Source organism: Diabrotica undecimpunctata, chromosome 2, assembly GCF_040954645.1.
Source record: "Diabrotica undecimpunctata isolate CICGRU chromosome 2, icDiaUnde3, whole genome shotgun sequence".
NCBI classification, from domain to species: domain Eukaryota; kingdom Metazoa; phylum Arthropoda; class Insecta; order Coleoptera; family Chrysomelidae; genus Diabrotica; species Diabrotica undecimpunctata.
The window spans coordinates 133,293,308-133,302,938 of record NC_092804.1 but is presented as its reverse complement, the minus strand read 5'-3'; the positions used below and the strand labels follow the sequence as shown (position 1 = coordinate 133,302,938).

General features: G+C 29.5%; 1 long non-coding RNA gene across 1 annotated transcript; it reads left to right on the top strand.

The window, feature by feature from the left end:
• The first annotated feature begins 1,206 nt into the window (after positions 1-1,206).
• LOC140433461 (uncharacterized) lies at positions 1,207-9,170 on the top strand. Its single transcript, XR_011949974.1, has 3 exons — positions 1,207-1,645; positions 1,825-1,947; positions 8,880-9,170. It is a non-coding gene; the product is annotated as an uncharacterized lncRNA (long non-coding RNA).
• The last annotated feature ends 461 nt before the right edge of the window (positions 9,171-9,631 follow it).

The following is a 9,631-nucleotide window of genomic DNA, read 5'->3' as shown; positions in this document are numbered from 1 at the left end:
TTTGGAATTTTGGTTAGTTTTTCCTATACATTTAGAAGAAAAATGCCACATTTTCTAAAGCCACTTTTCAAATTTTTTCCGCCATTTACACTAATTATTTCAACAAGTTCTTTCAAAAGGGTGGAAAAGGTGCTTTTCGGGGTTAAGTTGGTGTTAACATTCAGTGTTTTGTATTCTACCAAAATATTTTGCCAAGCTATTTTCATCGGTCGAAAGTAGGCGACATCTAATGGCTGTGTTAGGTTCGTAGAATTGGCAGGAAGACCCACGAATTTAATGTTTTTTGCTTCACAAAGCTATAAAACTTATAATGATATATGGGACGATAAATTGTCCCCAATTAACACTTTAATGCCAGGAATATGTTTTAATGTTGGCAATATAAGAGAAGTAAACCAGTCTTCAACAAGCTGTGTCGAACCATCCGCTTTTCGATCTGTTGTACCATGCCCCATTTGAGCCATTTTCTACCCAAGTTGACCACAGTTTATTGGATTTATATACGACGTATTGAGGTAGCATTTCTTCAGCAGCATTTCTACAAAACATTATTGATGTTGCCGATTTACTAAAATTTATCATTCTCTCAGGATATTTAGTCCCACGTTTTTTGAAACTTTTCTTTTTGCCGGGGTCGTCAATTAAATTTGTTTCATCGTAGTTCCAAATGTTAGTTGGGACATCGACGAGTTCATTCTGTAATTTGTTAAAGTAGTATCTTATAGTGGTTTCACTGATTTCTGCTCTAGATCGTTTGATGTTGCTTGCAAAACGTTGAGTTAACAACGGATTTCGTTTTTAAATTGCTTAATAATTGAACCATCACGATCTAAATAGTTTTCTACTTAACTTCGTAAATCTATCTAATCCAATGGAAATCCATATAAAGATAAGCTACCAATATGAGACGTGAAGGCGTCCTCTTCAGCTTTCGCAAAAATTGTCTGACCACCATATTGGTTTGTATGCCTATTTTGAATATATTTTTAAAGTACTAACTGGCACTCTTCCGACTGTGTCTGCCGTGTAATTTCCATAATTTCTACTACTATCAACACGTTTGTAATTGGAGGGCATCTAAAAGAAAAAAAAGGTTACCTATATGGTTAGTGCTATAAAGTTAATAAGCCTTGCAAATGGTACAAAGCTAAATTTAAATTTAAAATCAGCATTTACTTACTTTAATCATTGTTTAAATAGAACTAGTTAGCCAACGCAATGTATAAATTTGTTTGATTCTAATTGAGACAGTCACTAGATGTCACCACTCTTTCTGTCTCAATAGATTTTAATATACCATTGTTTGTTTGATATACGTTATACTAGATGGTGCTATGTGAAAAAGTTAAAGATTAAACTAAACGTCCATTTTTGATCCCCTGAATTAAATTCACCAGCGTTGCAATATTTCACTGACATAGTAGCAACAGGTTTGCTTACAAATAAAAATTTTACAAAAAACAGACCATGAATCAGTTAAGATTTTGTTTTAAATAGAGTTATTACTATCAACTAGTAAATATCGTGTCAACTAAAATTGTACATAAACGTACTGTGGCTTCTAAATCTTCCTATATCTAAATAAGTTTAAAGAATTTAAATATTTTATTTTATTTGGAAGTGTATTACAAAAATTTGGTCGGAGGTAAGTAAAACATTTTAATTCTATGTGTTTAAAACAAAAAACATTTGTATGAGAAATGAACAAATTAGGTATTTAGAAATAAATTTTAGCGGATAATACATACATTCAATAATATTTGAAAAAAGTGATTTTAAATTAAAATAATGTTACTTCCATAATAAACAAATGGTTTTTTACAGATGGCTGGAAATATTTGTTGTTATTACAATGTGGTTTATCACCATACAAAATTCATGGTTTAAGAATGTTCAGATTTCCGACAAAAAATCTTTCGGCTTGTCAAACATGGATATTACACTCTGGTAAGTAAATAGAAACTGTTTTATATTCTTTTATTTTACACCGTTTCCGTTACGTAATTAACTTAAAAAAATGTTTATTTTTTTTTCATTCATCATTTGAATTTTACGTTTTCGTTGGTATTATAATTATGATATAATAAACTTCGGAAAAACAAATTAGTGAATAAACATAAACAAAGTATTAGATATTTAAATATGTATTTCTTTAACTACCTATTTTAGTTATTGTATTGAAAAGTAGAAATAAGTTCATCTTTATCGGAGAACTAATTTATACACCAGTCTATCTGTAAAAAAATCATTGATTACACGTAAAAATCTTATAAAGATATTTGAAGGTTCTAAAAGATATTCGAGGGTTAGTTAATAATAAATCTGTGAAGACATACAGGTATTTTGGTTTGTTTTTGTTTAAACAATTTTAAAAAGTGAGAGGTCATTATTTTGCTTATAAAACGTTTTTTATCCAGTTTAGAGAAAAATAGTTAAAATAAAAATTGTAGATCTCAAAAAGTTCTTCCTTTTGTGAGTTTCTAAATTAAAATATATAAAGAATTCACCAAAATAGTTGCAAAAAACCCTTGATTTTGCAGAAATTTATAAATTTTAATAACTTTGTTTTTGCATAATGGTACGTAATGTAACTAATAAAAATAGTGACGATTTGTTTATCATGGAAAGCGATTATTTAAACAACTTTTTGTTGAGCTACCCCAGTTAAAAAAAAAAATTATGTTTTACATGCCACAGAAGCCAAGATATTGCAAATTTTACAAGCGTGATTTATTTTAAAAAAGTTCAAATCTAAAAAAAACGGAGCTCAGATGGTTCTCCATTCTACTTTTCCGAAGAGGTATTTTACGAATACCATCATTTTAACGGGTTATAAATTTTTACTTCTTTACCGCATATGCCATCTGTAAGCTGGATCGCACAATTCAGATCTTCATTTAGAGTCCCTTCAATTTTCAGTTCTTACTGTTAATAGACAATGGAAGTATGATTTTAAGAATAAAATGCTTTGGTTTTAAATATAAAATGCTCTCTTGGCTCGTAATGGTCATAGAAGATTCTTTTTTTTTTTTAGAAAGTGTGTTTTTCATCAGTTTTTCGTTAGCCTCTATATAAGTTTGTGCCATAAACGATATCAAAGATATAAATGTTTATAAATAGATTAAATAACCTATAAACTATTTGCTCTGATTGATATTTAGCGCACTGTAATAACTTATTAATTTCCATAATTTCAAGGAGCTATGTTATATGTTTTTGCACAAAAAAGAGTTATTTTAATTTATAAATAACTACAAAAATAAGGTTTTTTGCAACTATTTCGATTAATAGTTTCTTGTATTTTAATTTGGATACTCTCAAAAGTTACATTACTTTTTATGATCTACAACTCTAAAAAAAGCTGAAAAAATCTTAAACAGATATTTAAAGTCTCTAAAAGGTATATGAGGGGTAGCTGATGACAATTATGTGAAAAATTTAGCTAATTTTGCTTTGCTTTTTTTTTAAACAATCGTAAAAAGTGAAAAAAGTTTATGCGCATAAAACGTTAAAATAAAAGTTATAGATCATAAAATGTTCTCTAATATTGATATTTTTATAATTAAAATACATAAAGAATTGACCGAGATAATTTAAAAACCCTTATTTTTAAAGTATCATTTATAAATGTTAATAACTTTCTTTTTGCATAACGATATGTAATACAACTATTTAAAATTATGGCAGTTAATGAGTTTTTAAAGTGTGCTAAATGTCATACAGAACGACCATACAGTTTATGAGTTATTCAATTTGTTTACCTGTCCAAACAGTCACTCTAGGGATATTTTGTAAATAGCAATCGATTTTTTATGGCTTCGTTTTAAATTATTAAAAAAAAACATCAAGAATATAATAAATTTGTTTTTAAAAATCAGTTTGAAGAGTAACAAATTTTTAGCATATAAAAATTTTTAATAACTTTGACTTTTTTATGTCACACTTGTATGTAGGCTCAATATAAAGCTAATAAAAAAAACATTAAAAAAAAACCAAAACCTTCTATTGCCCAGAGGAAATCAAATAGCATTTTTTTTCTTGTTTAAGAAATTGCAAATATTTTCATTGTTTATTAACATCAAGAGCTGAAAATTGAACATTGTAAAAGAATATCTAATTTTTATAATTCGATTTATCAATAGCATACACAGTGAAGAAGTAAATTATTTTGAAACATTAAAATAATGGTACTCGTAAAATATCGCCACAGAAAAATGCAAGGGAGATCTGTCCGCTGCAATATCTCAGCTTGTTTCTTGTTAGTGGTTATAGAAAGTTCTGTTTTTTTTTTAATTGTGCTTTTACGCCAGCTTTTCATTGAGCCTACGTACAGCCGTATGACATGAAAAATATCAAAAGTAGTATAAATGTTTAGAAGCTAAAAAGCACTTTTGCAAACCGTTTTTTTTTATAATAAGTTTAATAAAATGTTGAAGTTTATAAATAAAGCTTCAAATAATCGATTCAAAAAACATCAAATAACTGTCAAAGGTTAAACACCCTTTTTAAAGTTCCTAATGGATTTTAAAGATTTAAACAGTGTTAAACAGATAAATTAATTCATCGACGAGTTAACAATACGAAGCGAAGTTCTTTAATCACAATGTGATAAGAAAACGAGTATCAAATTTGGTTTTATATTTCAATAGTCGAATTTAATTGTGGCTATATTGGTTTAATTAAAGAAAACCAGTGAAAATCCCAAGAAATAGGTGAGATCCTTTGTTTCTTTCTTTCCAGTTTGGGAGAGGGTCCTTTAGGTACTCACGTTTAGGTATTGTGTTACGGTCTGGGTAACCAGAACTACACATCATGAACAGCAATTAAATATTTACATTTACACAAAACAACTCCAGTTTCAACCCAAAATCATATGTCGTTGCCGCAGTCTCTAGCCCTCCTTCCCGTTCGTTTTCTAAAAGGGGACAAGTTATTGTCATGCACTCCATTTTGAATACTGTTTTATTTGAATATATTAAAGAAATTGATAAAATAGTTTATCCAAAAAATATTACTTTTAAATCTCGCATTTCGAATAATCGAATCTACATTTTCCTCACTTCTACCGACATCGTTGATCAACTAATACACCGAACGTCATAATTAATTTCACCGTCATCTTGATCTGCAGGCTTCTTTCTGCGACCAAAAGAATCCTTATTTCAAATGTATCTCCTTCCATCCCGCATTCACTAATCGAACAGTCCCTAAGAAATACGGAACATCAGATGATCAATAGGCATATATCATGAGTTTCCTGCTATATGTATATTTTTACTTCATCTTTTGCCAAATTTAGACACAATATTTAATTAAGTAAGAAAACTTTATGTACTTCAGATACTAGCCCAAGTCTAGTTTGAAAAAAAAAGTTAAAAATAAAAAATAAAAAATAAAAAATAAAAAATAAAAAATAAAAAATAACCTTAAAATATCCAATCCCTTTTTTAATCAAAAGGTTATACTTGATAAAATAAAAGTTTTGGAACAAATCTGGACCTAACCATATATACTCTTTTCTTCCTTCACCCTTTCCTTATTCATCCTTAGTTTCACAAGATACCAATTATCCGAACTCTTCTATAAACTATTTCGGACTAAAAGCTGCACTCAAATCCTATAAAAACACAAAAATTAGGATTTTCTATAATTATCTTGAAAAATTTCTCGAAAATTCCTTAGGCACCAACAACCCTCTAAATGAAGCCAGTAAATTTATCACTGACATACCGCTGACAATCGTTAATGAAAGATCTTGCCCTAATCTATACTAATATAAAAAAAAAATCATTACAAAAAAAAATTTTTGTTAAAATCCATTATAAAAGGTATATAAATTAAAAAAACCCAAATGGGCTATGTCATGAAGAATAAAGGTTTTCGGAATCTATATTCCATCATCATTGTCTAGGTGAACATGTTTTAAGCCGCTAAATATCTGGGTAAAAACCCGTTAAAAGTTATACGTTACAATTTAGTTTACATTATTTAGTCTTATATATTAGGATGTTAAAGCTACCAGTGGATATAATGGCAAATGTTATCATATCCACTGGTAACTCAACCCTGGTGAGGTCCCAACCTCATATAAACTTATACAAAGTGTAGTAAATCTACTTCAAGATAGATCTAACGAACTAGGATTATCACTTACTGAGAACAAAACCAAATTAGTAAAATTTTCCAGAAGAATTTTCACTCCCTTAACCAAAATTTTATTTAACAATTCTCTACTTTCTGTTGTTTCTTCTTCTTTTTAGAGTGCCATATCCCTACGGAACGTCGGCGACTACCATGCTTACAATATTTTTATACTGATCTCGGTCTTGCGCTACGTGTAGCAATTGGTCCGCTGTCAAACCTGTCCACTGCCGCAAATTCCTCAACCAAGAGAGTTTCTTCCGTCCTATCCATTTCTTTCCTTCGATTTTACCGTTGAGAATTAGCCGAAGGAACTCATATCTTGGTCCTCTGATTATATGTCCAAGATATTCTAGTTTACGCCTCTTAATAATATTTAATAGAGTTCGTTGATGTCCCATTCTTCGAAGAACTTCTTCGTTTCTGGTTCTGCTAGTCCATGGAATTTTTAGTATCCTTCGATACAACCACATCTCAAACGCCTCGATTTTATTCATGATATCGGCGTTTAAAGTCCAAGTTTCACATCCATACAAAAGTACAGACCACACGTAGCATCTTGTAAACTTTTCACGGATTTCCAAATTTAATGAGTTATTGGATAATAGAGGCTTGAATTTTTGAAATGAGTTTCTTGCCTGTTCAATTCTACATCGAATTTCGAAGGATAGATCTAGATTTTGGGTAATCCAACATCCAAGGTATTTGAATCTCTGAACTCTCTGCAGCGGTTGTTGGTTTAATATCAGTTGGGTTGCGCCGATATTCACTTTACTGGTCACCATGTATTTAGTTTTATCAATATTTATCGACAGTCCCCAATTTGTGCATTCCATGTCAACTCTATTGATTAGCTCCTGCAGTTCTGTTGTTAATTAATGTAAAATTTTCGGTTTTATGTTTGACTCCAGATTAAATTGAAAGAATCCAGTCTCTGAACTTAAAATCAATTGTTTTAAAAGGTTTAACATTTTTAAAACCCTCAGTCATCTTTAATGGGGTGCTGATAAAACTACTTCTAGGTCTGAGCGCTTTTCGCTTTAGTCCTATTGAGAGTGTATACCGTGAATCTAATGAACTTTCTCCTACCCTAAGACGATAATCACTTCTACTTTCGTATGCTGCATCAACATCCGCAAATCCATTTAATCCCGTTCATTCCCTAATTGCCACAATGGCGTTTTCTTCCATTAACAATAACCAACACCTTATCATAAAACCTATACCTCAATTAATTTGTCCACTACTTAAAAATATTGACCTTTTTCAGACTAGTTCATTTCCTCTAACTTTACTTCCCCTCTGGGCTAAAGATCTCCCCTCAATATATACCTCACTCACCATTTTTAACAAACTTGAATCTTCTAACCTTCTTATAAAGAAAGCATTTTTAGAATTTAATTCTCTATACAGATGCTTCTAAAACTACCACTGGTATTGGTTGCGCAGTAACCACTAAACATGAACTTGTAAGATCATCTCGGTTACCCGTAATATGCAACGTTTGCACAGGTGAACTATATAGTATTCTGTTGGCTTTTAAATGCATCTCCCATCAAAACAGACATATTGCCCATTTGTTCAGATTAACTTTCATATATCCGTTTAGTCAATACAATTTTCACTGACCACCTATTAGTTCAAAACATTCATAACATATACCAAAATCTCTTTGCTTACGATATAAGTCTCTCTCATATGGCTGCCTTCTCACACCGGAACTACTGGTAATAAAACAGCAGATAATTTTGCCAAAGAAGCTATCTCGAGATTCTTTTTTAAAAAGTCAGTAGAGGATACTTGACAAAACTTATAGCAAAAGAGCAAAACAACTTTTCATAAACTTCAATCTTTTATTGGTCATCTCTCCCTAGACTTCATAACTAGAAGAGAAGCATCGACTATTAGAAGACTACGAATCAACCATACCAAACTTACCGACTGCAAACAATTCACCAACCTGTATAAAGCACTGGACTTGAAACCTTCTCTAAGGAACTAGAGAATCATCTACCTCTTCCTCAACTGTAAATTGTATATGTTGATTATGATTAATGAAAATGTTGACTATTTCATTAATTTTGTGTTTAGGAAGTGCCAAAACTAAATCATCTACATATCTTTTAATAAAAGGAATGAAAAAAGTGTAATTGTTGATACAATCACTGATAACATCATCCATGACTAGATTCTATAGGACTATCAAAAATTTGTTTTTGGTAGTGATATGGGATTTTTTTTTCCTAATATTGTTCTGAAGCTATTTTCTTGTTTCATTTTAAATTAATTACTATTTAAATGGGAATAAACCACAATTAAAGGTTAAAATACGTTTATTGACGTTTCAATTTCCACTTCGGAAATCGTTCTAAAAAACAAACATGTTTGAGAACGATTTCCGAAGTGGAAATTAAAACGTCAATAAACGTATTTTAACCTTTAATTGTGGCTTATTCCCATTTAAATAGTAATTAATTTCTTTTTTTTTCCTATCTAAAAATTTTTTTTCTTACTCTTATATAATATATCTATATATATATATATATATATATATATATATATATATATATATATATAATTTAATTATAATTAATATATATATATATATATATATATATATATATATATATATATATATATATATATATATATATATATATATATATATATAATTTAATTTAATGTATTGTGCAGAAAGTTGCTTTTTTTCAGTTGTGTTAATAATAATATTGTTGTAGGTAATGCTGCATTGGAAAGTCTGGAGCTACCCGATTTAAAAAAAAAATCTATGCAGTAAGCATTTTGACGCAATGCAAAATATTTACCCAGTACTGCTATACCAAAAAAATATAGTGAGGTAGAAGAGGAAGGTTCGTTAACGACACCACGCGTTTTTCATACGTATTCATTAGAAAAACAACCATCAACCAGTGCCAATACTGTTTCGCACAGTGATAATTCTGAACTTGACGATTTTGTTGATGAGCTTTTTAGATATGCCGTTATCACCATTGGTCAAGACAAAAAGATTTCATAATTATCACACACACTTTAAACAATGTAAATGTTTTAATGTAAACAATTTTGTTTTGTTTTTTTACCTTGAATTATTATTTTGTTAATATTGTCTATGGTGTAGATATCAGAATTTTGATAAGTGTTATCTAACTATTAAAATAACGCGAATTTAATGTTTGCATAAACAGTCAGATCGTGCGAGTTGATTGAAAAAAACATTTTCATTTATGTAAACAGAAATACAAACATGGTGTGTATATTATAAAATACATAAATAAATAAAATAAAGGGTACTATTTATTAAAGTTTTGTTAATTATTATTCCTTTTATCCCAACACATAGATTAATTTGTCCCTAAATATGTGGTGCCTCTTGTTGTGGCATATCGATCTGTTTATTTGTTTCAAAACCATTATCAAAAACCATACCCATAAATTTACTATATTTTCAAACGTCATTTTAAATATTAAA